Genomic DNA, 13,211 nt, shown 5'->3' on the forward strand with positions numbered 1-13,211 from the left:
TTAAGTATAGGAAATTAAATGTGGGGTATTCGAAAAGAAAAATGGCGATTTGTGGAGGTTTATCGTTGAACATTAGTCGATCTATTATTTTTGTTTGATAAGGCGTGTACAGATTTTATTGAACAGGCGATGAGTATTTGAATTAATTTAAATAGAAATTAATAGATTCTATTTAATTTATTTGTTTAGGAATAGAATTTTTCAATAATTCAACAAGGCAACTTAATTAGCGATCTTAAAGCATCGTAGAAGAGTGTTTGGTACACGGTTGTCGCTTTAAGTTTCCGTTTTCCTAGGGGAAACAAATTTCCCACGGTAAATCTTTAATCGACTCGATTGGAGAATTGTTTCGCAGTCGTCTGGCATTTCCAACTCCCTTATCAATGGAGGTTTCCCGTGAAGGCGAGAGAAGCTTCGAATAGTGTCCTTGGAACTTTCATAAAAATATTATCGCGCGTGTCGGTTGCGTTTCAAATAAACAAACGTTCGAAGATTAAATAAATTTGAATTGCATTTCCTGTCCCGATGCGCGCATATTCATTGGAATACCTCCTGAATACCGTGTTCAAAATTTATAAATCGCCGAGTGACCGAATTGAAATAAATTTGAATTCGTTTCGTCTGAAAATACTTTTGAACGTGCTTGTAAATAAAACAAATTTAAACGAAGGCAAGGAAACTGAAATTTACTTATCGAAGTATCTTTCGATCACTATTCGAGAGAGGGAGGAATAGTTTGGATGATTAAATTTTAGTCGATGGCAATTTTACATGACACAAAGTGGAAACAATGTTTATTTCGATCGATCCTTCTGCTTCAAATTTGTATGAATTATATTCACACATACAGTTTTTACATGTTCGTTCTCCTAAGAAAATTAATAAAATGACATCATAAACGCGTTAAAAATACTGTCGTACATCTTAGACAATAATAATTAATTCAACGTGCTCGAATGGACGTCACGCTATCACGTTTCAGATCAAAATTAATAATCGAGAAAATTTCGCTGTACAATTCAATAAAATTCTCACTTGCAAATTCCCGATAAATTCTGTGCACCTTCCTTCGAACGGTAAAGTAAACGTCTTACCGAGTTTTAAGTATGTTCTGTCGGATACAGAAGCTTCCGTTTCCGCGTGGGATAGTTACAAAGCGAGAGAGACGTTTGGAGAGTTGTTGCCTCTCGGATTAAACGTTCCAATTAAACGAATAAAGACGATGTACGGTGATATTTTGTTAGAAAATATGAAAAAAATGAACGAAGCCGGGAGTTCTGAAGGCTTTACGAACGAAATGTTACTGTATCGGTTCGCCGAAGAAACGCGAGGTGCCGCGATGAATGAATTGAACGACGGGACGGAAAGTAATTGAATTCGATCGGCTAATTGCGTCGCGATAAAACAAGTAAGTTAGTAGTCGGTCGGTTTTGTGCACGCTTCTGTCACGAGATACGGCTGGGGCATCGCTGTCCTTGGTGAGTACCACATTGTTTCATTATTCAAATTGAATCTCTCGCGGAATTGCCTTCGCGGTGTACCATTTTGCGAATGGCACTTCAATTTCGCGAATCCTTTTATCCCAAACAAACAGTGGCCGCGGAGTTATCATTTTATTTGCTGCAATGAGTTAATGGATGCTCGATTTTATAACATTTTTCGGTCGATCCATTTTATATTAGAAGTATCTTTATTGTATTTTATTATTATTTTTGAACGGTATTTATTATGAATATGGGAATTTATTTTGTTTTTTTGATGGATGAAACATTTCATCTAATCGCTTAATAAAATACTGACTTCTAGAAATTTGATTTTATTACGAGTAGACCGCGAATATTCTAAAGTGAACGAATAGTTTGTTGCACATTTTTAGACGGACGCATAATAGCAGTTTCTGTGATTTAAATGTAGACGCGCATTAGGTTTGCGCAATCTTACGAAGTCTTCGCCATTACATTCCAGATGTTTGCGAGTTTCACTTGACTAGACCGGAAGACATTAGCTTATCTGTTTAAAACTTTTTTAATGGAGTATTGTTCGTTCGTCCGGGTTTCCTTTCAGCTCCCGTTCCTCTTGCTGCCTCGAGTACAATTACATCCATCCTATTCCCTGATTTCTGATTATTATACGCAAAAGTCTCAGTCAGAAATTACTGTTTCGAGGTTTTGAGATTCTTGCAAGTTCGATGTAACTTCGTATCGCTGCAAATAATCACTCGAAAGTCTACAATTGTGGTTCTGATTTTCTATCAATGAATCATTTAGGTATCTATTACTTTTTAATGCCCAGATGTGAAATACTGGAGCAACAATTAAACAGAATTAATTTTCCAATAGCACGATGCATCTGAAAGGCCACGAAAGTTAAGTCATCGCATAAAAATATCATTTATACCTACTTATATTCAAACCTCGCGAATGTAAGAAACGCGAGATTCGCGGCATTCACGGCAACGTTCCGACCAAGGATTCCGATATATTCGCTTAAGGTAGCAGAGTCCAAAACCGATTCACGTTGCGTTAGATTCCGTTGAATAGCCGTGGTTAGAAATGAACACAAAAGGGATGCAAATACGAGAAATATACTCGCTTGTACGCGGAACGTATGCATTTATGCGAGATATGCAAACTGTATAGAGAGTATAGAGAGTATTAGTATCTTTATTAGGTTGTCCGAAAAGTTGCTTTCGCTTTATTAATAAGTAATACATGCACAATATTTTATGTTTTATGTTACATTACTGAATTGTGCACGATTCATTTTGCTCCATTACTGTTACAACATGAATATCTATGAAATTAGATTGTCTATTTATACAAACACGACAACATAAAATAATTGAGTGCAACTCGCGAAAGAAACTTTCGGCACAACCTAATAGATGTAGCTTCTTTTTTTCTAAATTTTTTAATTGATAGCCTTTCAGTAAAGCTAATCAACATACCTTTTCTTGAGGCATTCATCTGGTATCATTGAACTACACGGTTCAATACAATGTTTAGGTTTTAACACAGACTTAACCTACCAACGCTTTTTAAAACCAAAGAATAGTAGTCGACTCGTTCAAAATTCTACGGTAACCAACCTCCTCCCCCACCATTCCTACATGTTAAGAATAATCGTGGATTCGACACGAGCATTCACCAACTTTACGATGCAGTTTGCCGTGCAACTAACTACAGCGATGTCTTGACTCGATAAATTCGTAACGATCGCCACGATGGCCTCAGCGATCGGGACCACGAGTGCCCGCACCTCAGGACCCCCTTCCGATTTTATTGGCTATGAATAGCAACTCTGCGACAAAGTCGTTGACAAAGTTTATCGGTTACAGCCGTGAAAACGACGGCTTGCATTCGTAGAATCGGCGAAGTTGTACTAGATTCTCGTTCGTTCGCGCGAGGATTTCGTATCACGTAGCGCGGAAAATCATGTCGTGCGAGACTTTCTTATTTTGCTGGAATTTCGGACAGTTGGAGGGCTGACAGAAACGTTGGGAAAAATGGGTGGAAGTACGAGGAAAATAATTTTTAATTATGGTCGAGTCTTTGCGTTGGTTATTTTGGTGGAAAGTACGAAGGAAATAATTTTCAATTTTGCCAATTTCCAGAAATACAGGAAATAGTGGTAACACCAGGAAAATAATGTTCAAAATTCTCGAGTACTACGGATACAAGTACAGAAACATTTGTTAGAGAATAAAAAGAGTAATTTTCGTTTCTTCGATTACCAGGAGCACAGGGATCATAGTCAACGATACGCGAAGAACAATTTTCAATTTTTTCAGTTTTCCAATTTTTCGATGGATTTTATTTTAAACAAACGCGGAATCGTCCACGCATATTCTCCTAATATTTGACGTGTCAAAAATATCCCCAGAATCAACAAATGCGAACTGTACGTGGTCACAGTATCGACGTGCGTTGTGTTTGAAATATAAGGGTACTGTTAAAAAGACTGACAAGCAACGTCGTCCAACAGCATTGGAAAATATTGGACGTACTTTTTTTATCGGCTGATATCCACTTTCAGCGAGTAAAAATTACATCGGAGGAAGTATTTATTTAGCTACATTTGTCAAAAATTAATGGACACGGTTATGTGTGTGACGTCACTGAATGCATTTGGGTCAATTTTTATTAATATACGCAAAACATGTCTTGTCGATTGAAAAATAATATTCCAATAGCGGTGAAATCTTTAAAGTATCCTTACTTTTGCCTTCGATTTGTTCTTGATCGATTTTACTAAATAGACACTTGAAAGGGGGTAGTTTTTACCCCTTTAAGCGCCATCCAAGAAAACTTTCTCAAGCTGGCGTTACTCCTTTTACAACGCATTCGCGATTCACGGGTTATACAAAATTCAACGAATCTTCACATTTAAATATTTAAAATTCTCGAAGGTTTCTTCGAAAGAACTTCCTTTGAAACAATTTACTTCCTTCTATGACTCTTTTTTAACGCAATGCATTATTCGCGACTTTGGAATATTATTCGCGAGTTGCTTCGCTTCTCTTGTAAATACACATCATACTTTCCAAATGCGATTCGAAACGCATTTTAAAAATTCCATATAAATAAAATTGATGAATTCATTCGGAAAATATTTGCTCGGATTCTGCAATAATAATACCTTAAGAATCATGGTTTCCTTTAAAAGTCAATTCAAGTGGTTTGAGCTCACAGAAATTTTGTAGAGATATTAAAATACAATGTGGTATAATAAAATATTGAACGTGAACAAAAATAAAATGATAGTATTGTCATCTACTGCCGTGGTCTTTTATTCTGTATCAAGAACTCACAAATGGTAATGTGTGTTATTACTGCAAGAAATGAGCCAAATATCTGATACCTTATTGAATAATCAAAGTGAAACAAACAAGCAATCAATAAATTCTTCGCTGTTTAATGTTTCATGGTAGAGTGTTTGTTCGACCACGGAGGATAAACATCGCAATAAAATCGTAGTCTCGCATCGTTAACGCTTAGCGGGAAGGTAAAACTTGAAACTTGAAAACTTGACCGTAATGCAGTCTGGTGGTCGCGATACCAGACGAAGTCAGTAAATTCTTTTGCCAGGAACGGTCACCCACGCCCAGCACCATAAATCGAGCGCGTAACTCTGCTTTCGATTTTATGATCAATGCCTTACTTCCACGACGACGTGTGCGTGTTTGTGGAAGAAGAAATCGTCCTGATATTCTCCGGTGCAAAAAACCAAAGGCAAAGAAAGTGTGAAAATATTTACACCGCGTCTAAGCATGTAATCATTTATCACTTGAAAACATACAACGAGGATTTCCTTCCTTTTGAAGTTTATCTCTGTGGAAACAGTTTCAAAAATATAGAAGGGACGAGAGCAATAACAGTTTTTATTTCACAAGGACGTAGAAGTGTATTGTCTCGAGTATAAATGAAATATAAATTAATAAGAGGGATATTTTGATCCGATAAAGTGTCTGAAGCAGTAAATTTTAGAATTCGTTCGAATGGTTTTGTTTTGGAAGGACTTATAGCTTGTATACCCTGCACTCGTGTGCAGGGTTCAGTGAATTCAAAATGGGTTATTGAGATCATAGACAAGAGCCTCTGTATCGTCCGTAGATCTGAACGTTGCTGCATGTGCCTCCTTATCATCAAACTCTAGCTATCGTATCTGCTTCTACCCTGATGAACAATTTCCAAATATAGAAGAATTTCGCGGAGAATTCGATACTCTTAGAACCAGAAAATCCAACGTTTTACATAGATAGTCTATAAACGTTCCTGAAACCAATATCTTCTTTGCAAACAATTTTCCTACCGTCTAGAAGGTTGCACAAAGATCATTACTCAGGGAACTGTTTGCAATTACGCTACGAGTTTCGCAAGCAGCTTTGTAAGCAGAATAGGGAGTTAATTATCTTAAAATTAATATTTCCGTTGTAAATAACTTCTCTGTTGACTAGGAGGTTATTTAAAAATAATTACACAGAAAATTGTTTGCAATTACGTTATGAGTTTCTTCCAATGAGCGAGGATTGCGCTTGGAGTCTTTATAAGTAGAATAAGGCGTTAATGATCAGCCACTAGGAGCTTCAAGCACGTCGCGACTGTTGATGTACTCAATTATTACATGCTTATATGTATTTTCACTAATGAAACTAATGTTTTATAGATTATACCGCATCGAAAGTTCATAAACAAAGTCAAGATGGAGTTATTAGTTTAAATAGCTTTTTAAAGCAACTTTGGAGAACGAGTCCATTTTCTGCATTAGAAATTAATTCTACACATTTTTCAAGTAAACTTATCAAAAAACAACCATGCAACTGTTAATCTCTCCTCGATCACGATAGTAGAATTAATTCCTATTTAAACCATAGTCATAAATAATTGAATGTAAATTATTTTCTATTATTCTACGTTCATTTTATATTCTATTTCTTATAAATTCATTTCGATATCTGTTGGACGTTTATTTTCTCGTATTTGCACTTCGATTTAACTTTAATTAAATTCCATTTCCCTCGCGACTGGCGGTGGCGGAAACTTGGTTAACCCCTGATCAAGTTTTTGTTCGTATAAAGGGTCCCAGTCGAGTTCGCGTCGTCACTCCATCGAATGAATACGAATAGTTTCACTCTTTTGTCCGAACTTGATTATGCTTAAAAGTTACGGTGGCCTGCAATCAAGGATGACTTAATCAATAATCGTATGCTTCGTACCAGTGTTGTGCTCTGATGAAAGTTCCAACTGAAAATCTTAATCAAGGGGTTGGATTTAATCAGGGACCTAGTTTTCATTACATCGAGGAGGAAACGGAATTTATCCATGACATTATTTCTATCACTGTACCATTTAATACCCTAGGGAAGATATTAATTTTCCTCTAAAATTTTCAGTGGGAAATCTCCCTGGGTGTAGTTCACGTTAGCGTACTGCAGCGTTCGATTAAATATTAATAACAATCACGGTTCGGAATAAGTATTCAAAGTAACCGTGAGTCGACGATTAATTTTTCCCAGCAACCTGTTTATTCGCGATATTGTCTCCACGAATACTGATTTCCAATTACAATCTCGCCAATCAGTAGTCGCTAACATAGTCGCGAAAAGACGCTTGGCGGTTTCATTACTTAAATGTCCTCGCTTTTTCACTTACCATAAAGCTTTCACGTCGAAGTAGCAGAAGTAAAAAGCGCCCCACGGAGGTGTACTTTCAATTAACGGTGTCTCCGCGCTGCGCTAATTGTAAGTGTTCGCATCCTTGCGAAACCGTATCTCGATGCCGAGGTGTATCGATTTCCACGATGTCTCGCGCTATTTCGAGCCTGGCACGGGTCGAATAAAACACTCTTCGGTCAATCTTTGGTAAAAAAAAATTTCTAAGGACGGCATCGTCCGGGCTCTTTCGCAAACCTGGTTACGACGAAGGGAACACGCTTTTGCCATCGCATTTAACATCGCGTCAAACACACGCCAGCTGCTCGCTTATCGAGTTCCTCGTTCGACATCTTCAAAGAGAGTCTTTCCTTGCTCGAGATTTATGTATCGGATTGTTGTGGAACCTCTCCCTGTGGACCTTTTTTCTTTTGTAGGATTACGAAATCGATAAACGTTGTACAGTTCGATTGTTTCTGTAGAAAAAGTGACAGAATATGCGACAATTCTTACAATCTGATATTGTAAGAATTTAAAGAATGCGTTAAAAATTGAAAAAAAGAAAACAGACAAATTTTTCTGAATTTTTGTAAAGTATCCCGTGACTACGTGTCTATATCCTTGAGTATACTTCGCCTTTGCTGTTCTATTCTATTGAATTTGTCTCAGCACATCCTTGTCTCTTGATCTCGGTTCTTACCATAGTGACTCGGATTGAAAATTTCTGTCCCATTACTTTTGTTACAGCTCGCACTTTGCAAAACATCGCGTTGAATAGACGAACGTAAGTCGAAATGAGTCATCTCCCAACGGTGCACCGGTGCTCGTTACGTCACAAATCGATCGGATGTTTATTAACAACGGCTTGGCGTGTCTGTTGTTGCAGTGTTTCTAATTAAATGAACCACTTGTGTCACGCCTCGGTGCGCTCGTGCTACTCGAAGATACAGTTCCATGGAAGTTTGTACCGTCACTAATTACAATTATCATAATGACATTCGCCTCTGCGTTATCATTTTATACGAGTAGTTATTCGGTTCGGTAAACACCGTCAACGTTGCGTTAAACGAAAAGTGGTATTTTATAATTTTATAATTGGACGTTAATATTTTATGCGAAGAAGAATTAGCTGCGAATGTACATGCAGAGGTTAACGGGGGTTGGAAAGTCGAATTATTCTACAGTGGAAGTTTTATTTGCAAATTAATTTCGTTGGAATGGACGTGTGTATAAGTTGAATATATTCGGTGGTATCTAAGAATTATGAAATCGTGAAATTTGTTTTGCGATAATTACTCATCCCAATGGATAGCGATCTTACAATTTGGACGATTCGATCAATCTGTAACTTTAATGTACTCGTGAAAAGACGATGGTCTTTTTTCTCCTTTTTCTCCTCAAATTTCTCCAAAATTGTACGAAATGTTAAACGAAGAGTACCTCGTCCGTCGAATGGCAGCTGAAATTATATTTCCATTACGTCATACATTACGATATCCCCCGTAGAAGTTCTGTCGGTAAACATAAACCTGGGATTGGATTTTTCAAAATACCACGCACGTAGTCAGAATTAAACGTATATTTGCCAGCGTCGCGATTTTTCTGCAGGGCACGTAGTGCCCTCGCAATAAAAACTTCAACTTTGCTGTTAAAAGGGAACTCGTAAACCAAGCACCGCGTCCATGAATTATATTTTTTTATTTTTCTTATATGGAAGTGCACGATATCCTCCGACTTTCGTCCAATCAAACGAAGCTCGAGAAACATTGTACCCTTCTGTTAATAATATTTCCAAAATAATAGTACGAAGTAACGAGACGCTATTGCTCGCATGCTCGCGACCTACGCGACCAAAACGCGCGTACGACCGATAGCGAAAGGGTTAATTGAAGGTTGACTGCAGGAGCCTCGTCGTTCCGCGCAAGTTCGCGCGGCAAATTGTTCGACGATGTTCGAGAGACTCCTCGAAATTAGATCGGTAGAGAGGCGAAATGGTGTTTATTTTGACCGCATAGGTGCCTTCACATGCCTACGGAAAGACGGAGATGGCGAGGTTAACGAAGGTCGGTCCCGATAATGCTCTCACGTGGCCATTAAACGTGCGTGCATCTCGCCGTGCTCTTATCATGACGCACGCACAGCTTCCACCGAGTGCAGTCTCGGTACGCACGCAGAGCGAATATCCATCCACGCTAAAACCGCGAATCTATTTGGTTCGGGAGATGCACTGTTATCGACGATAAGCACGTTCACGGCGATGTAACGTAATTCGCCGTTGTTGGCCAAGGCATTACGCCGTTGGCCTCGGAACATGTTGCTATTAGTCCCGAAACTTTCTTTCGGTTTATTAACGCTAAACCTATCGACACTTTTTACAATTGGATGCAAATATATTTCACCTCGTACTGAATTCGATAACACACGAAGCAATTATATAGAATTTATATATTGTACATCAGAACTATACACAGAAGTTTCGAGTTTACGTTTCATAAGTAATTCGTAAGAGAATATTTTATGTTTTACGTTACATTTGTACCATCGACATCTAAGAAATTGGGTTATTTACGTATACAGCGAAATATGTGAAATAATTGAGTGCAAGTCACGAAAGCGACTTTCGAGACAACCTAACTATTTCTTTCGAATCTCTTGGACGGAGAAATCGACAGGAACACGGAATAGTCGAGGGAGTTTGAACTCTTTCGATACATCGAATCAGATACCTACGGAAACGAAATTTGCATAATTCTACGAACGAAATATTTCATCCGAAATCGTACATTCCTCAGAGCTGAATATATATGTGAAGGATATATGTATACCACTGTGTGCATTTAATCGATCGCCTGGTTTCGATAGGATTGTTCAGGAATCAGGACGAAGCGAACTGACACCCGTCAACGTGGCTGTTTTTCTCGAAAACCCCTTGACCGGGAGAGAAGCATTCATTCGCGCGAAGAGAAAAATGAAAAATGCTGGTAACGCGTGGAAAAACCATCCGTGATTCTTTTATTTCGTATTGCCGGGGTCTCGTGCCTTCGAATCTTTCAGAATCGACGGAACAAAAACGAACAGCGCGAGATCGACTTCTCGGATCGTCCATCGCGTTCGCGACTTTCCGCTTCGCAGACTAATTCGATGGACCTTGGTATCATAGAGTCAGTTCTAATGTATAATATTATAAAAATAAAGGAACGAAATCACAGTATTCAGGATACTTGTCAGGATACTTCAGGATACTAATTCTAGAAAATGTACCTCATAATTTTTAGATATTATCGAATATATTCCGCTTGTATGCACATCCATTCCAATCAAATTAATTTGCAAAGGAATCTTCATTTTGGAGTAATTCGATGCACTTCTATTCAAATATACCTTTGTATCCCAATCTACACACGAGAATCACACTCCTGAGCGATTCTGGAAAATATACACACCTCATTATTTTTAGATACCATTGAATATATTCAACTTCTATGCACATCCATTCCAATGAAATTAATTTAAAAACTCTCACTCGCGCCATCCGTGATCGTATATCGTCAGCATGGTTCGGCATCGATCGCGACTCGCATTCGTCCCAAAATTCCGTTGATTTTCACGAATGAAGGATCGAAACTCGAACCAGACACGCAACACCGTGTCAAGCTCTGTTGTCCTCCCTTGCGTCGAACAACAGTTTGGAGAGCAGGAGTGAGCATTCCAGCAGGACTTTGCTCCTGCCCACAGGAGCGCGAATGCGATCCAGCTACGGCGTCAGGTCAATTTCCCCTTGTCCATCGACGAACGAGAGTGGCCGTCCTATTCACCTGACCTTAATCCAATGGATTACGGCGTGTGGTCTATTTCGGAGACGAGGACCCGCGGTAAGCGCCACAATGGTTTCGAATCTGTAACGCGTCGTTCACCGCGTCATTTTTGCACCATTTTTCCGCCATTTCCCATTCAGGCCACGCGTGGTATCACACGTTAACACGCGTTGGAGCATTTCTTAAGCGAGCTTGAAACCACGCTCCGTAATAAATTTATTATACGGACAACCAGGAGATGCGTAAAGCTTCCATACAAAGTAAGAGACGAGGAGAATTCCGGGCGGAAATCGAGCACGGCGCTTTAAACCTCCAAGAAAACCTCCATTAAAATTCCACGATATGGATAATCTCGCGATTTGCGAAATAGTCGAGGGTAGCGTCGCGTTATTGAATCACGAGTGAAATGTTTCGGGATCAAAGGGATCGCGAATTGAATGGAACGACGGTCGGTTTAATTCGGTAGCCTTCGAGCGGGCAAAATGCATCTCGAGGTTGCTCGTGATGCGATAAATCCGTGAATTATATCATTGACGCCGTTCCGCCGCAGCTGAAATAATAAAGCACGCCGACGGAATGTTTTATCCGACTAATAAGTAAACATTGGGTTTTCGAATCGATGTTTCCCCGAGATTAACGTAATTCGACTCGATAAGAATCCTCGGTCTTGTTCCGTTGCTGGTTTTATATTATTTTCTGGTGGTCGAGGCGTAGTATACTTCGACCGAAATTAAAAACTATATTTACATTACGTATGCTGGCGAGAAATATTAAACAATTAATTTGTGTCTGTATTTTAGTTTAATTTTTGTATGGAATTTCACCGAGTGAAATTTTGCACGTACCGAGGTTCGATCGATACTGATTAAATCTGATTTCACTGAAAATTTTCTCTGAGCTCTCTGGTCGGTTTTATATGTAATTTACTTCGGCCTAGGTTTTAACTTCTCTACGTTCAGTTTCAGATTTTAATGAATTATATTTCCGCAACAGCGTAGCCGATTGTTATATATTTTTTTAAACGGTTTATAATTTCAGTGTTTCAAATTTTCAGCAAGCCTGTCCCTGCATTTCGATTTAAATTGAAAATATTCACGTGAAAATCTGTGTCTCTCTGTTAAAATTACGTAACATCGATATCGTTTTTCACAAAACTGGGAGAGTATATTTAATAAAAAAACAATTCAGTAAAGTTTTGTTAAAATCCCCTATTTAATAAATCCACAACAATCTTAAGATGTTCGTTAACTTGACGAAATGAAGGAGACCATTTTTAGTCGAAACGTGGCTAAATGAAAAAAAAAAGAAAAGAGAAAAGAAAAACTATCTAAAGATATTCGTTAGCCGACGAAAAGCAAAACAGCATGTTGACCCGTATTTTTAGCGTGGCTAAATAAAAAAAGACAACGTACGCTTGGTCCACCAAAATTGCCACTTTTAATGAATTGCAACTCTGTCTGGCGGTAAACAAATGCTCGAAGCGCGCGCGGTGCGCATCGCGGCGCGTTCGTTCGACAGTAATTATTTATTCAGAGGTGATACACAGGCCGGATGTTTCGTGATCGACAATTCGGGGATGCAAACATTTGTTAACGATGTAATATGCGAGGTCCCGAATGCGTCGCAGTCCCATTGCAACTTGTTTCCTGTACGCAAATCAATTTGCGTTAGGAAATCGTAGGTTACTCACCCGCTAACAACCCTTTCGGTCAACCACGATTTAATTACGTCCCGGCCTTCAGTGGAGTCTCCTCGGTAACCACTTCTGTCCATACGAATCTAATCGCGAAGATTCACACGCAGCGCGACGTGTAATCAGGATTTCCTAGAACGAATTTCAATTTCGCACAATCGACTTTTTTTTAGCTGTCTTTGGTGTTAGTGTTCGTAATTTCACCACAAGTATAGCAAATCCCAAAGGACTGGTATGTATATAAACGAGCGTATCGGACTATTATCCAGCCATCGAGCAAAATCCAAACTCGGTAGCGGACTCAACTTCCACGACCATCGATTACTTTTTCCGAGGTACACTCTGTTAATTTATCTGTTCGATAGTTAAAACTGCCAGGGTTCGTTTAAATCACTTCGGAGTGCGGTATCTACGTGGTTCGCCTAAATGGTGGAAGTTTGATACGATTCTGCGCTGTACAGGAAAGTTGTTCTGAGAAAGGAGTTGGTCTCGAAAAGGAATTTTCGTGCGAAGGGGTCGTACGAAAGAGGTTTCTTTATTCAACCCCCTTGTA

At 38.9% G+C, this 13,211-nt stretch overlaps 1 protein-coding gene across 8 annotated transcripts in view; it reads left to right on the forward strand.

Moving 5' to 3' along the window:
* The window catches only part of LOC128878272 (calcitonin gene-related peptide type 1 receptor-like), a 113,879-nt gene that overhangs the window by 1,097 nt on the left and 99,571 nt on the right, over window positions 1-13,211 (forward strand). Inside the window, exon 1 of one of the 8 annotated variants that reach the window (XM_054126337.1) lies at window positions 1,096-1,478. The exons of 6 other annotated variants lie outside the window; for them this stretch is intronic. The gene's annotated coding sequence lies outside the window, so the exon portion shown is untranslated. Of the gene's footprint in view, window positions 1-1,095; window positions 1,479-13,211 lie in introns of those variants that run through there. One more of the 8 variants, XM_054126342.1, reaches the window with a different exon arrangement.

The sequence above is a fragment of the Hylaeus volcanicus genome, chromosome 6, assembly GCF_026283585.1.
Source record: "Hylaeus volcanicus isolate JK05 chromosome 6, UHH_iyHylVolc1.0_haploid, whole genome shotgun sequence".
Lineage (NCBI taxonomy): Eukaryota > Metazoa > Arthropoda > Insecta > Hymenoptera > Colletidae > Hylaeus > Hylaeus volcanicus.